The following is a 17451-nucleotide window of genomic DNA, read 5'->3' as shown; positions in this document are numbered from 1 at the left end:
GAGTACCTGAGTGTTGTCTGAGTACTATGTGTGGATCGTTAGTACTTGTGTATTGTGTGTGTGCATGTTGGTTTAGCGAGTGCACGTTGGTCAGCGAGTAACTTTGTATTGTCTTGAGTACCTGTGTATTGTCTTGTTGAGTATTAGTGTCACTAGGAAAGATTAGACAGGTGACTGTCAGGAAGGATGGAAGGGTAAGTGCCAGGGAGGCAAATCCAGGGCTGGAGCATCCCAATAAGTATGCTTCATTGAGTGACATGCTGGGGGAAGAACTCCTCCAGTGAGAGTGGGGGGGGGAGCGAAGGGAAAGAAAAGACATATTCTGGTGGTAGGGGACTCAATTCTTAGAAGGACAGAGAGGACAATCTGTAACAAAGACCTGAAGTGCCGAACTGTATGTTGTCTACCGGTTGCTTGGGTTCGGCACATCAAGGATCTTGTGGACAGATTATTGAGAGGGGCTGGGGAAGATCCAGCTGTCATGGGGCACGTTGGCACCAATGACGAAGTCAGAGGCAAGTGGAGTGTCCTAAAGAACGATTTTAGGAACTTGGGAGCTAAATTGAGAAAATGGACCTCCAAGGTAGTATTCTCAGGAATACTACTGGTACATCGAGCCACACCAGAAAGGTAGAGGGAGATGAGGGAAGTAAACAAGTAGCTTAAGAGGTGGTGTATTAAGGAGGGGTTTGAGTTCCTGGAGGACTGGGCTGACTTCTCAGTCAATCACCAGTACTATAGAAGGAACGGACTGCACCTAAATGAGAAGGGTGCAGATAAGCTGGGAGTAAAGATAGCCAAGAAGTTAGAGGGGTTTTTAATTTTTTTAGTTTAAAAACCTAGGCGACGGAGGTAGAGATAATCAGCGCGGAACATATTTCAGAGGGGAATTGGGAATTGGGGGCATTAGTGGTAGGTTGACTAAAGCACATAAACCCAAGGTAAGTATAGTAACAAGTCCTAGTTGCAACACCCAATAAGAGGAAAGTATGCGACCGGTCTAAACTACACGACATGTAGTGCGATCTGATGCACTGGTCTCAAAAAAGGTCCACACCAAAGAACTTTTGGAATAACGAGCAGAGGCAGCGCCCCGCAGAGGCGGAGCTCTGCGGTGTGATTCAGTCGTTGTGCTGCCCCTAAGCTGGCCCCCAGAGGACATCCTGCCTCGTTGGAGATGTGCCTTCTCCTCCTGCTCCTCTCTCCTATCAGGCACCCATGTGGAGTCAGTGACCTCATCATCCCCTCCCTCTTCATCACTGGAGCAAGCCTGGCAGTATGCTGCAGCTGGTGGAACATGACTGCCAGGTTGCTGTCCTTCTTGAGCATCCCCTCACTCTGCGCTCACACTACTGCCTTCCTCTAGCTGGATATCATCATCAGAGCCTTCAAAACGCTGGGCATCCTCCTGGAGCATGTACCCAACACTGTGCTCAAACAGTTCGGGGGACTCCTCAGGACGACACTGTGGGTCTAGGGAACAAGTGACTGATGACATTGAGACGAGGGAAGAGGACGAGTTGGCAGCTGCTTTGCTAGCACCCTAAAGAGGGCTTGGTCATCCACTCTACCAAGTCTTCGGCATGATGCGGCTCAACACGTCCAGCTGCCGAAAATAAGGACAAACGTGTCCCATGGCCACGTGCTGATGACGATGCACCGCGTCCACGACCAGCACTGTTGTCTCTAGACACAGAGCCTGTTGTCCTCTTTTATTGGCTCGTAACTGTCTGCCTCTCTTGTTGGCATCCTGCCTGTGGCCAATTATGGCTCTCTTCGCTGCCGGCGCTGTGATTGGCCAAGCATGCGGGGTCACAGTGCATGCTTGGCCAATCATGAGCCAGCAATGCACTTCGATGGTGCAGTGCATTGTGGGCTGTGAGCGCCACATGAATTTGGCACGAACTGCCCATAACGTTCGGTATTCGCCGAACGTGCGAACAGCTGATGTTCGAGTCGAACAGCCAATGTTCGAGTCGAACATACGTTCCACTCGAACACCAAGCTCATCCCTAGTGTGGATACACTGATGCTGTGAGAGTACACAGTGAACAGCACAGCATACAGAAATGCAGTATTCAGAAGTATGTATTGTGTAGTGTACGTTACATATTCCAGAGTATTACATATTCCAGCCTTCATGCAGTCTATGCACGAAGGTAAAAGGCCTTCAATATGCAGCTCCCCCCAGGGCCACCCCAATACTTGTCTGAGCCAGATTCAATGATGTGCACCTCTGCTTCCTGACTGGCTGAGAGACAGCAGTGTGAGCCATTGGCACCCCTGACAACAGTGTAACGCATTATGGCCGTGCCATCGACAGCTCCTAGTCTCAGAGAAAAAATGGGGAGCTGGTAAGACCAGCTATCACAGTGATCATTAGTGTTAAGCTGGCCATACACAAAGTGGATAGAGGAATTCCCCTTCCCCCGCCAGAATATTCTATTCTGACAGCGACACCCGCCGATGTCATAATATACTGATTAGCAGCTGTAGCTGATTGGGTACAGCTGCTGATCGCTTGAAAAATTTCCAACATGTCCCTTTGAGAGAACATGATTAAACAATCAACTTTTGTTGAGCAGGGAGGCCTACACACTGATTGAAATTTGCCTGGACCCTACTGGACCAGCCAGACTTCAAAGGGTACATGGCCAGCTTTAGTACCTGCCCCTACTTTTTCTCCACTATGAAAACAAAAAAGATACAATGTTTAACCACTTGCCGCCCGCCCACCATTAAATGGGTTCTGGGTGGACGTCATATAACGGCTTCCCAAAACGGCTGCCCTTGTGCGGCCACAGGGGCAAGCAACGCGGCAATCGCGGCTGTGCAGTGTTGCTAGGATACTACACGACCCCGATCTCTGTGAAGAGCCCTGGCTCTTTAACCATGTGATAGGCTATGTCCAATCTCAGCTGGTCACATGTAAACACAGAGATGGCAGTAATCTGCGCTCCTCTCCTCACACTGACAGAGTGAGAGGAGAGCCGATCAGCGGCATCTCCTTGCAGAGGACATCTAGGTATGTAATCAGGTCACTGATCATTGATTACAATAAAGCCCCCCACAGTGCCAGCAATAAGTGCCGACCAGTGCCAGCAATTAGTGCCCACCACTGCCAGCAATCAGTGCCCACAAGAGCAAGCAATCAGTGGTCATTAGTGATGCCAGTCAGTGCTGGCTATCAGTGCCATCAATGCCCATCACTGCTGACCATCAATGCCACCCATCAGTGCCCATCCATGCTGCCTATCTGCGCCCACCAGTGCCACCCATCAGTGCCCACCATTGCCACCCAGTGCCACCTATCAGTGCTCCTCCGCGCCACATATCAGTGCCCATAAGTGCGACATATTCGTGCTTCCTCATCAGTGCCACCTAATCAGTGCACATGAGTGCCACCTCATCAGTGCCCATCCGTGCGGCCTATCAGTGCCCATCAATGCAGTCTATCAGTGCCCATCAGTGCTGCCTCATCAGCGCCCACCAATGAAGGAGAAAAATTACTTATTTACAAATTTTACTGACAGAAAATAAGAAAACTCTTTTTTTTTCAACATTTTCTGTCTTTGCTTTTAGGAATAAATAAAAAACCCAGAACTGATTAAATACCACTAAACGAAAGCTTTATTTGTGTGAAGAAAATAATACAAATTTCACATGGTTACAGTGTAGCACAACTGCACAATTGTCATTCAAAGTGTGACAAGCTGAAAATGGCCTGGGCAGGAAGGGGCTGTAAGTGCCCTGTATTGAGGTGGTTAAACAAAAACTCTGTTGGAAACAATTTAAGATAAAATAGTTAGATCAGGGTTTGATTTAGATTAGCATCAGTGTTAGAGTCAGTGTTAGGCTGCACATAGATTTATTGAAATTTGACCAGTTCAGCAGGGTCCAGCAAAATTTCGATACATCTATGGCCATTCCTGCTTGATAGATCGGTCTAAAGATTTACTTCTGTCGAACAGGACAGTTGAATAACTTTTGTTAATTAGCGGCTTGCAGCCGATTGGCTAGAGCTGCTGACCAGGGTATTCTGACAGCAGAGGAGTCCTGTTGTCTGAAATGAAATTGCAAAGCAGAAACTGATTACTCCACCCCACCCCCCCCCCCCCCCCCCCCCACATGTGTGAACAGGGGAAAGGGTTACGCCTTAGTAACATTATCATTGTTAGTGTCAGTGTGTTTCAGGTAGGAAAAGAAAAGGTTTTATATTTAGCAGCAGTATTAGTGTTAGTGTCAGTGCCATGCATGGCCACCTATGAATACCTCATTCAGAGATGTAGAGGGGAACCAGCATGGGGTATTGCGGTTCCCCATCAGGTCTTCTCTGATGTCCGGTGGCAGGAGCCTTTTCCTGTCTCCATATGATTGGCCAAGGGAGGGGAAAGCCAGGATAGTTAGGCTCCCTATCAGGTCCGCTGGGTGGGTGGAGCCATTTCTGTTTGTATATCATTTTCTTTACACAAGCCCCACCCACATCGTTAGGACATAGGTGACCCTCTTGTTATAAAAACATTTACATGCATAGAGGATATGGTTAAGATTATATGTAGGATTAAAGCAAGCTCCATTGTATTTTCTTATGCATGGGTGCATGACACCCTACCACCAAATTTTTCCTTGGAAAAACAAGGTGCAATTCACCTGGGGTGCCTTGAGATTTGCATGCTTCCACAGAGTACCATTACTGAAAAAATGGTTGAGAAACGCTGCTCTAGAAAGACAACAGGTGTTGCTTGAGAGCTACATCATCCTATTATAATTGCTGGTAAAAATATATATGAGACTTTCATAACTGATCTTGCCAAATGTCAGATTCCCTAGTATGCAATCAACCAGGCTATAACTTTACAAAATACAAGGCCGAAAGGGAGAAACACCTGTTCGTACATATTTTTGTAATCTTATAAAATATGTAGATATTACTTTGATGAATTGTGCTCCTTAAAAAAAGCAGTATTTTGTGGAAAAACCAGCTGTTTTTTCCGAATACGACATTGATGAATACGCCCCTAAATCTCTAATGTTCCACGGTTGCCCAAAGACCTAATGTGTCACTGTCATAGCAGTTGATTAAAAACTAGCTTTATTCCTGAACATATCACTAAACAGCATTTTATATCTGCCATATGGATCGTACATTCTCAACTAAATTTACATTGCAGAAGATTCCTTTAGCCCATGTTGATTCCCTACAAAGACGTAACTCAGAAAACCAAATGATAATTATCGTGATCCAGTGTACGTTTGGAGCGGCAAGCCACAGGCTATGGCAAATTCGTCCAGGGTCCTACAATGATCACTAGCTGACCGAAGGCTGGAAGGAGGAGGTCTGTGCCTCTAGCTACCTGGTGGCTGGGATGTATATGCAAAATCAGATTTAACATTCCCAGCTTTCAGCGGCAGAAAGTCAGAAAGCAGGGAGGAAAATACTTTGTCATCAAAAACCATAATAATTACGTGTCAAGTGTAATTACAGCTCTGAGGGGTAACCCGTCTAATCTTAAGTGACAGCAGAAAGTGTTTTTGCAAGGGAAGATGCATAACGGGCTGAAATCAGATACAAAAAAAAATGTTCTTAGTGTTCTATTTCTGGATGCACAGAAGAAACACAAGCCTCTTAGCTTCTATTTGTAATGCATAAAACTTTCTCTGCAGGAAGATGTTATTTCACCCTAGACACATTGCCCATTTTCTTCCCCATTGCTGCATGCCAGCGACAAAGAATTCTGGGACATAATGACCTCATTTTGAAAATAACAGGACTCTCAGCTGCTGGTTCACGCAATGCTAATTACTTGGTTGGGCCTGACTATTCTTTGACTTGATTCCCTCTTGACATGTTGTGTCTGCAGCAAGGAATAAACTCTGATATACCTAAATAGTAAAATGATTGTAAAGACTTAATGATATTCAAGAGATGGAGCAACGATTAGTTAAGGGTCAAAGGCAACCAATAGTGGACATCCAGGCATGTCAGTCAGTCACGAAATGATAGTTATTAGCGGTATTAAGTAAAGCATTTAAAATAAAGGCAAGCAGAACAGCACTCTTTAAGTAAATATTAAAACAAATAATATATATTTTAAACTGAAAAGGAAGTGGGTCAGAGGCTGGAAGTACTGACTGCTTAGTGATGCCACAAAAAAACACTTATCCCGAAGGGCAGCTTTAGTTCCTTTTGGCATGACCATGTCTGCAAGTACTGCAGATCCAGAAGAGCAATTAAAGGCAGCCTGTATCTTAAATTATGAAGATATTAAATACAACCCCTCTTTGTAAAAATTACGGGTGCCAAATTGTCAAATATTTCAGGGTTTTAAGTTTGCGGGAAAAAAAAATCTCTACATGCAGACTATTATAATAAGTTTACAAAGTTGATTAAACTACCTACTCTGAGGACATATATATCAATCAGCCATAACATTATGAGGCCTGACAGGTAAAGTGAATAATTGATTATCTTGTTACAATGACATCTGAAAGTGGGTGGGATATATAAGGCAGCAAGTGAACATGTTGTCCCTGAAGTTAATGTGCTGAAGCAGAAGCATAAAAAAATGGGCATAAGGATTTGTGCGACTTTAACAAAGGGCCAAATCTTGATGTCTAGAAAACTGTGTCTGACAACTCCAAAACTGAAGCTCTTTTAGGATGTTCCGGTCTACTGCAGGACCTAACAAAAGCGGTCCAAGGTAGGAAAATCTGTGAACTGAAAACAGGGTCATGGGATGAGGCCTTCTTAATAATAGATCTCACTATGCTTCTAGGCATAAAGCATTTGAATTTTTTTTTGTATCCATCTCCTGACTTGTACCTGTCCACAACTTTAACCTGGAGATCTTTTGACAGTGTCTTGCCCCCCATAGTTGATTGTTTGCTTCTGTTGCAATACTAGGGACTGAAATACTCCAGGAAAGCTCTTTTCTTGCTGAGCTATTGAAAATTACCACCACTGATTACAGTTGAAAGTCAAACAGCTTTGTGTGCAATTGAGAAAGTGATTAGCTACACCTGATTAAGTTTACAAGCCATTTTTAGGGGGGGGAAACCCTTTTCCAATTCAGTGATTCTTTTTTTTTTTTCAAAATTCTGACATGTTGATATATCTTTCACTTGGATGTTATAAGTTGCAAAGTAAATACAGCTGGATAAAACAAAAATGCCGTCTGTCTTCATTTTAGGCTGCAAAGCAAGATAATGTGATTATTTTAAAGGGGGTGATTACCCACTGTATGTACCTGTCCTAAGAGCGGAAGAAACTCCCATGGCAAGGGGCAACAAATATTCAACATAAGAAATCCAGTTAAATGTGAGTAGCTATTACAAGCAACAATGTATCAGCTTTCTTTTTACCCAAGACTAGGGATGAGCCGAACACCCCCCGGTTCGGTTCGCACCAGAACTTTCAAACGGACCCCGCGTTCGAAACGAACGTTAGAACCCCATTGAAGTCTATGGGACTCGAACGTTCGAAATGCAAAGTGCTAATTTTAACGGCTAATATGCAAGATACTATCCTAAAAAGGGTTTGGGGACCTGACTCCTGCCTCAGGGGACATGGGTCAATGCAAAAAAAGGTTTTAAATACGGCCGTTTTGGCGGGAGCACTGATTTTAATGACGATTAAAGTGAAAAAAAAGTGAAATATTCCTTTAAATATGGTGCCTGGGGGGTGTCTGTAGTATGCCTGTGAAGTGCCACGTGTTTCCTGTGTTTAGAACAGTCCCTGCACAAAATGACATTAAACGGAAATAACACCATTTAAAACTGCTTGCGGTTTTAATGTTATATCTGGTTCCTGCAATATGGTTGAAAATCATTCAGAAAAATGGCATGGGTAGCCCTCCCTGCCCATTACCAGCCTATTTGGGTCTTGTACGCATATTAAGGGGAACCCCGTACCCATATTAAAAAAAGGAAATGTGTGTGGCCCCCAGGCCCTATATACTCAGAACAGCAGTATACAGGCGGTGCAAACAAGACAGGGACTGTGTAGGTTTGTTGTGTTAAGTTGAATCTGTTTGTAATTTTCAACATTTTTAAAGTGTAGCTCCAGTCAAAAAAACGATTTTTAAGCTTTTTGGAAAACATAGGGAAGGGTTATCACCCCTGTATAATTTGTTTTGTCGTCCATCTTTTTTCATCTCACTTGCTGCTGTCTCCTTGCGTTTGCAAGTAGGAGATGTTTGTAAGTTGGATGTTTGAAAGTAGGGGCCTGCCCTATATTATAGCGGTATGTACTGGGTACAGAGCACGCAGACAGCATGCACTATCTCCTAACACTACTGACTGCAAGCTCTATTATTAACCACTTGACCACTGGGCACTTAAACACCCTTAATAACCAGACCAATTTTCAGCTTTCGGTGCCCTCACATTTTGAATGACAATTACTCAGTCATGCAACACTGGACCTATAGGAAATGTTTGTCCTTTTTTTCACACAAATAGAGCTTTCTTTTGGTGGTATTTAATCACCTCTCAGTTTTTTATTTTTTGTGCTATAAAAGAAAAAAGACCGAAAATTCTGCGAAAAAATGAATTTTTCTTCGTTTCTGTTATAAAATTTAGCAGATTAGTAATTTTTTCTTCATAAATTTTGGCCAAAATTCATACTACTACATATCTTTGATAAAAATAAGTACAAATTGGTGGATATTATTTGGTCTTTGTGAAAGTTATAGAGTCCACAAGCTATGGTGCCAATATCTGAAAATTGATCACACCTGAAGTACTGACGCCTATTTCCTTTTTTTTTTTCACACAAAATTGTCATATTATCAGGTTATTTCACACACACAGCATATGCATACCACAAATTACACCCCAAAACACATTCTGCTATTACTCCCGAGTACGGCGATACCACATGTGTGAGACTTTTACACAGCGTGGCCACATACAGAGGCCCAACATGCAGGGAGCGCCATCAGGCGTTCTGGAGCACCCAGGCCAATTCTGACATTTCTCTCCTACAATATAAAAATCATCATTTATTTGCTAGAAAATTACAGAGAACCCCAAAACATTATATATATATATATTTTTTTAGCAAAGACCCTGGAGAATACAATGGTGGTCGTTGCAAATTTTTATCTCACACGGTATTTGCACAGCAATTTTTCAAACGCGTTTTTTTGGGGGAAAAAACAGTTTTGTGCTTAAAAAACAAACAAAAAAAAAACAGTAAAGTTAGCCCAATGTTTGCATAAAGTGAAAGATGAAGTTATGCTGAGTAAATAGATATCAAACATGTCACTCTTCAAAATTGCACATGCCCGTGGAATGGCGCCAAACGTCGCTACTTAAAAAATCCCCATAGGCGACACTTTAAATTTTTTTTTACTGGTTACATGTTTTGAGTTGCAGAGGAGGTCTAGGATTAGAATTATTGCTCTCGCTCTAACGTTCTCGGCGATACCTCACATGTGTGGTTTGAACACTGTTTTCATATGTGGGCGGGGCTTACGCATGCGTTCGCTTCTGCATGCGAGCACATGGGGACATGGGCGCTTTAAAAAAATTTTTTTTTTTTTATTGTTCATTTTACTTTATTTATTTTAGTTTGACATTTTTTTCCCCAAAAATATATTTTTGATCACTTTTATTCCTATTACAAGGAATGTAAACATCCCTTGTAATAGGAATATGGGGTGACAGGTCCTCTTTACAGTGAAATCTGGGGGTCAATATGACCCCACATCTCACCTCTAGGCTGGGAAGCCTGAAATAAAAAATAAAAAAAAGATTCTGGCTTTGATCGTACTGGCGAGTTGGTAGAAGCACCGGAGGGCGGTGAGGGGTGGGGGGTGTCTATGGCTGGGTATTTCAGGGTATCACCGAGTATGGCTGGGTATCTCCGAGTATGGCTGGGTATGGCAATTTATGGCAGGGTATTGCAGAGTATTGGCGGGGTATTGGCGGGGTACTACAGAGTAATAGCAGGGTACTGCAGAGTATTGGGGGGTACTCCAGAGTAATGGCAGGGTACTGCAGAGTAATGGGGGTTACTGCAGAGTAATGGGGGGTACTGCAGAGTAATGGCAGGGTACTGCACTGCAGAGTAATGGCGGGGTACTGCAGAGTAATGGCGGGTACTGCAGAGTATTGGGGGGTACTGCAGAGTAATGGGGGGTACTGCAGAGTAATGGCAGGGTACTGCAGAGTAATGGGGGGTACTGCAGAGTAATGGCAGGGTACTGCAGAGTAATGGCAGGGTACTGCACTGCAGAGTAATGGCGGGGTACTGCAGAGTAATGGCGGGGTACTGCAGAGTAATGGCGGGGTACTGCAGAGTAATGGCAGGGTACTGCAGAGTATGCACTGGTATTGCAGAGTATTGGCAGGGAATTGAGGGGTTAAATTCGGTGAGCAGCGATGTGGGCACTGCAGATGCAGCCCACATCGCTGCTGACACCGATCTCTTTCCCCTCTGCTGTACCGATCGGTACAGAGAGGGGAGGGAGGAACCGGCGTCATAACATGACGCCGGTTTGTTTACAAGTGATCACTCCGTCATTTGACGGAGCGATCACGTGGTAAACGGCCGCGACGAGCGGCCGTTTACCGTGATCCGTGATGCGCCGGGTCCTGTGGACCCGGCGGTCACGGATGCTCTCGAGTGCGCGCCCCAGGGGGCGCGCGAGAGCAGAATTCTGGGAGGCCGTTAATTAACGGCCTCTCAGAGTTAAACAACCGCCCTGAAGCCGTTAATTGGCAATGGGCAGTTGTTAAGTGGTTAAAGCTAGATCACTAGCTATATAGGTGAGGTGAATATAGTGGTGTATACTGCGGTCAGGGTACAGACAACAACCACTACACAGCAGCAAGATAGGAAATCAGCCAAAAACGATCGGTGTGTACTGTGTTGAAGGTACACAGAACACCCACTGCTTCAGATGCTAACACACTACACAAGGCGGCCTTATATAGTGTGGGGCGTGCACTACACAGCCTGAGCTATGATTGGCCACAGGCAGGATGCCTGTGGCCAATCATGGCTCTCCTCGCTGCTGGCGCTACAATTGGCCAAGCATGCGGGGTCACAGTGCATGCTTGGCCAATCATGAGCCAGCAATGCACTGCGCCACCGCAGTGCATTGTGGTCCGCGCGCGCCACTCGAATTTTGACGCGAACGGCCCAAACGTTCGAATTCGCCGAACGCCCGAACAGCCAATGTTCGAGTCGAACGTACGTTCGACTCGAACACGAAGCTCATCCCTACCCAAGACATAAAACCCATAATCAACCAATCGCCTCATTACTATCAGTATAAATCAGGTTTCACCATTTTCAGAAAAATTGGTACATCATTTTACATACACTTAAATCTATGCTGGCTTGAGCTACGTGTAAGCTACTGTATTATACACTGTTTTCAACCTCTGCATGATGTTGTTATCATGCACATAGATCTAAATATTTGAGATTATTTATAAAAAAGTGAACAGGCTATTTACAAAGAAAGCATATGTTCACTATGCATCCCAAGGTTAGAGCTGCAGAAATTCCAGTCATGCACCACAGATTTGTGATAGGCTCTGGAATGTTACATGCATTCACATATGTTTGTTCAACTAAAAGCTGCTTTATATAATACTATTGAGGGTGCCAAACCAATGTCTCAAGAGTCCCATGTTTTTATTATTTTGGTTACAGCACAAAAATGCTGCTATTCTGCTGCTTACATTGGCAAGCAATGGCAGATTGTTACTTTGCTTAACTCTTGCTATAGTTTTGTCCACCCATATGCATTCTGGAGTCCATCCAACACTCCAGTAGAGTGTTATAAGCCCTGATAAAGGGGGTCCTTGGACCTTGAAAAGCATTACATGCTTGTTGCCTTTGTGCTGTAACCGAAATAAGAACATTGAACTTGTGAGACGCTGGTATGGCATCCTCATTGGTTCAAATACATTTAGATTTCCAATCTAGACAACCTTGGTTTTTCCAGCTGTGGTTAAATGTGGTGCTGCCTAAGCCAAGTCAACCGGTTGATAGAAATGACCCCTCTGAGTGTCTAAAAATTTGTGTCCAGCTCCTCGCCCTACTTTCTTTCTATGCCCTAACCTCTCTCAAAGGAGATAACATAGCAGTTTATATATTTTTTTCTTTTTACAAAACTGCATCATCTAGCATTAATTGCAAATGTTCGGATTCTAAGCTTTTACTCATGATCCTATTTGTTTGGCAGATTTTTTTAATGCTGCACGACTGGTGCACGTTAATATCTATATCAGGTAGTAGTCCTTTTGACTGTAAAATTCTTGCATTAATAAGTCAAATACAACAATATAGGCTTGATTTATTAAGTTGGATGTGTTATAACACCACGACTTATTCTATCTCATGATAATTTGCTTCTAAAAATGTTCAAATTATAAACATAAATGTCACCAATTTGTGTAGTCAATTTTTTCCATGGTAAGTGGACATTATTCTGTGGAAAGACCTATTTTTCATAAAACTTTATTTTATTACCAGTTCAAATAGCTCCTTTTCTTTCTCTCCACTATGGACAGCTATTGAAACATTCCCAGTTATAACCCCCTGGTGTTATTTTAACCACTTTCAGACCGGACCATTTTGCTGGTCAATGACCAGAGGTCTTTTTACAATTTGGCACTACGCTGCTTTAACTGGTAATTGCGCGGTCATGCAATGTTGTACCCAAACGAAATTTGCGTCCTTTTTTCCCACAAATAGAGCTTTCTTTTAAAGGTATTTGACTGACTCTGCGATTTTTATTTTTTGCGATATAAACGTAAAAAGACCGCAAATTTTGAAAAAAAAATATATTTTCTACTTTTTGTTATTAGAAAAATCCAATAAACTCAATTTTAGTCATACATTTAGGGAAAAATGTATTCAGCCACATGTCTTTGGTAAAAAAAAAGTCAATAACTGTATATTTATTGGTTTGCGCAGAAGTTGTCACATCTACAAACTAAGGTACATTTTCTGGAATTTACGCAGCTTTTAGTTTATGACTGCCTATCTCATTTCTTGAGGTGCTAAAATGGCAGGGCAGTACAAAACCCCCCCAAATGACCCCATTTTGGAAAGTAAACACCCTAAGGAAATTGATAAGAGGCATGTTGAGCCCATTGAATATTTTATTTTTTTGCCTCAAGCGATTGAATAATGACAATTTTTTTTACACAAAGTTGTCACTAAATGATATATTGCTCACACATGCCATGGTTATATGTGGAATTGTACCCCAAAATACATTCTGCTGCTTCTCCTGAGTGTGGGGATACCACATGTGGTCGACATTTTGGAAGCCTAGCCGCGTACGGGGCCCCGAAAGCCAAGCACCGCCTTCAGGATTTCTAAGGGCATACATATGTCATTTTACTCCTCACTACCTATCACAGTTTTGAAGGCCATAAAATGCCAAGATGGCACAAAACCCCCACAAATGACCCCATTTTAGAAAGTAGACACCCCAAGCTATTTGCTGGGAGGCATGTTGAGTCCATGTAATATTTTATATTTTGCCACAAGTTGCGGGAAAATTACAAACTTTATTCATTTTTCACAAAGTTGTCACTAAATGATATATTGCTCACACATGCTATGGGCATATGTGAAATTACACCCCAAAATAAATTCTGCTGCTTCTCCTGAGTACGGGGATACCACATGTGTGGGACTTTTTGGGAGCCTAGCTGCGTACGGCGCCCCGAAAATCAAGCACCGCCTTCAGGCTTTCTAAGGGCGTAAATTTCTCATTTCACTCCTCACTACCTATTACAGTTTTGAAGGCCATAAAATGCCAAGATGGCACAAAACCCCCCCAAATGACCCCATTTTAGAAAGTAGACACCCCAAGCTATTTGCTGAGAGGCATGTTGAGTCCATGGAATATTTTATATTTTGCCACAAGTTGCTGGAAAATTACAAACTTTTATTTTTATTTTTTCACAAAGTTGTCACTAAATGATATATTGCTCACGCATGCCATAGGCATATGTGAAATGACACCCCAAAATAAATTCTGCTGCTTCTCCTGAGTACGGGGATACCACATGTGTGGGATTTTTTGGGAGCCTAGCCGCGTACGGGGCCCCGAAAACCAAGCACCGCCTTCAGGCTTTCTAAGGGCGTAAATTTTTCATTTCACTCCTCACTACCTATTACAGTTTTGAAGGCCATAAAATGCCAAGATGGCACAAAACCCCCCCAAATGACCCAATTTTAGAAAGTAGACACCCCAAGCTATTTGCTAAGAGGCATGTTGAGTCCATGGAATATTTTATATTTTGCCACAAGTTGCGGGAAAATTACAAACTTTAATTTTTTTTTTTTTTTTTCCACAAAGTTGTCACTAAATGATATATTGCTCACGCATGCCATGGGCATATGTGAAATGACACCCCAAAATAAATTCTGCTGCTTCTCCTGAGTACGGGGATTCCACATGTGTGGGATTTTTTGGGAGCCTAGCTGCGTACGGGGCCCCGAAAGCCAAGAACCGCCTTCAGGCTTTCTAAGGGCGTACATTTTTGAGTTCACTCCTCACTACCTGTTACAGTTTTGAAGGCCATAAAATGCCAAGATGGCACAAAACCCCCACAAATGACCCCATTTTAGAAAGTAGACACCCCAAGCTATTTGCTGAGAGGCATGTTGAGTCCATGGAATATTTTATATTTTGCCGCAAGTTGCGGGAAAATTACAAACTTTTATTTATTTTTATTTTTTTCACAAAGTTGTCACTAAATGATATATTGCTGACGCATGCCATGGGCATATGTGAAATGACACCCCAAAATAATTTCTGCTGCTTCTCCTGAGTACGGGGATACCACATGTGTGGGATTTTTGGTGAGCCTAGCTGCGTACGGGGCCCCGAAAGTCAAGAACCGCCTTCAGGCTTTCTAAGGGCGTAAATTTTTGATTTCACGCCTCACTACCTATTACAGTTTTAAAGGCCATAAAATGCCAAGATGGCACAAAACCCCCACAAATGACCCCATTTTAGAAAGTAGACACCCCAAGCTATTTGCCGAGAGGCATGGTGAGTATTTTGCAGCTCTCATTTGTTTTTGAAAATGAAGAAAAAAAAATAATGTATATTTTTTTTCTTTTTTTCAATTTTCAAAACTTTGTGACAAAAATGAAGGTCTGCAAAATACTCACCATACCTCTCGGCAAATAGCTTGGGGTGTCTCCTTTCCAAAATGGGGTCACTTGGGGGGATTTTGTGCTATCTGGGCATTCCATGGCCTCCGAAACTGTGATAGGCAGTGAGGAATGAAATCAAAAATTTACACCCTTAGAAATCCTGAAGGTGGTGCTTGGATTTTGGGGTACCGTACGCGGTTAGGCTCCCAAAAGGTCTCACACTTGTGGTATCCCCATACTCAGGAGAAGCAACAGAATGTATTTTGGGGTGTAATTTTACATATAACCATGGCATGTTTGAGCAATATATGATTTAATGACAACTTTGTGCAAAAAAAAATAAATAAAAATAATAATAATGTCTTTTTTCCACAACTTTTGTCAAAATATAAAATATTCCATGGACTCGACATGCCTCTCAGCAAATAGCTTGGGGTGTCTACTTTCTAAAATGGGGTCATTTGGGGAGGTTTTGAACTGTCCTGGCATTTTATGCACAACATTTAGAAGCTTATGTCACACATCACCCACTCTTCTAACCACTTGAAGAAAAAGCCCTTTCTGACACTTTTTGTTACATGAAAAAATATTTTTGAACCCCCAAACATGAAGTGTTTTTTTAAAGCAAAAGCCCTACCGATTAAAATGGTGGGTGTTTCATTTTTTTTTTTCACACGGTATTTGCGCAGCGATTTTTCAAACGCATTTTTTGGGGAAAAAACACACTTTTTTTAATTTTAATGCACTAAAAATCACTATATTGCCCAAATGTTTGATGAAATAAAAAATATGATCTTAGGCCGAGTACATGGATATATTAAAATTGCGCAGAAACGTGCAGTGGCGACAAACTACGTACATTTTTAAAAGCCTTTAAATGCCTTTACAGGTGACCACTTTAGATTTACGGAGGAGGTCTACTGCTAAAATTAGTACCCTCGATCTGACCTTCGTGGTGATACCTCACATGCATGGTGCAATTGCTGTTTACATATGACACCAGACCAACGCTAGCTTTCGACGTTGCGCCTTAGCAGGGGGGGGGGCAGGGGTGTTTTTTTTTTTTTTATTATTATTTATTTTGCTTTTTTATTTTATTTTTAAACTGTTCCTTTCATTTATATATATTTTTTTATGATTTTTATAGTTATCTCAGGGAATGTAAATATCCCCTATGATTGCAATAGGTAGTGACAGGTACTCTTTTTTGAAAAAATTAGGGTCTATCAGACCCTAGATCTCTCCTCTGTCCTCAAAGCATCTGCCCACACCAAGATCGGTGTGATAAAATGCTTTCCCAATTTCCCAATGGCGCTGTTTACATCCCGCAAAATCTAAGTCATGAAATGCTCGTAGCTTCCGGTGTCTTAGGCCATAGAGATGATTGGAGCCATCCTGGTCTCTGATCAGCTCTATGGTCAGCTGGCGGAACCACCGGCTGCATTCTCAGGTTCCCTGTTGGGACAGGAGAGCCTGAGAAAACCATGGAAGATGGTGCGGGTGGGGGGGGACATTCCCTCCCACTGCTTGTAAAAGTAGTCTAGAGGCTAATTAGCCGCTAGGATTGCTTTTACATAAAAGCCGACCGCTGGCTGAAAAGAATGATACCAAGATGATACCTAAACCTGCAGGCATCATTTTGGTATAAGCACTCAAAGTCCAGCAACATACCAGTATGTTGCTGGAACTGGTTGGGCATATATTGTAATTTTTCTTTCATGCAGCCTGTGGGCTGAACGAAAAAAAAATATTGATCGGTGGGTATGCCCACCATTAGATACCTCCCTTCATCCACCCACTTCTAATGGTGGGCATGCATGCACCATTTATATATGCCGAAGCATGGGGGCATCCTCCCGCAAAAGGTAGGAGCAGATCGCTCCTCCACCCCTTATGCCCCCATGCGCAAGCAGGCTCTCTCCCCCAGCCTAAGACGAGACTCTACAAGCCGCTGGGGAAAGCCCCGGCGATTAGGTCGCACAGTGCCACATGCTCCAATCTGCTGATCAAACAAGTGACTAAACAGTGGCACGCTTGTGTAATAATTGTCCACGTACAAGTGGTACCCCTTTCCGAATAAGGGTGACACCATGTCCCACACTATCTTGCCAGCGCTTCCTATGTAGTCAGGGCAGTTCTCCGGCTCTACGTGACTATCTTTACCCTCATAAACCATAAAACTGCGTGTATAGCCTGTGGCCCTGACACAGAGCTTATACATCTTGACCCCGTATCTGGAACGCTTGTTGGGGACGTATTGTTTGAATGACAAGCGACCAGAAAACTTAATCAGGGACTCATCAACGCAG

This window comes from Lithobates pipiens, unplaced genomic scaffold (assembly GCF_037356315.1).
Source record: "Lithobates pipiens isolate NorthernLeopardFrog02 unplaced genomic scaffold, aLitPip1_a1.2 Scaffold_30, whole genome shotgun sequence".
NCBI lineage: Eukaryota > Metazoa > Chordata > Amphibia > Anura > Ranidae > Lithobates > Lithobates pipiens.
Note: the sequence above shows the minus strand (reverse complement) of the source record.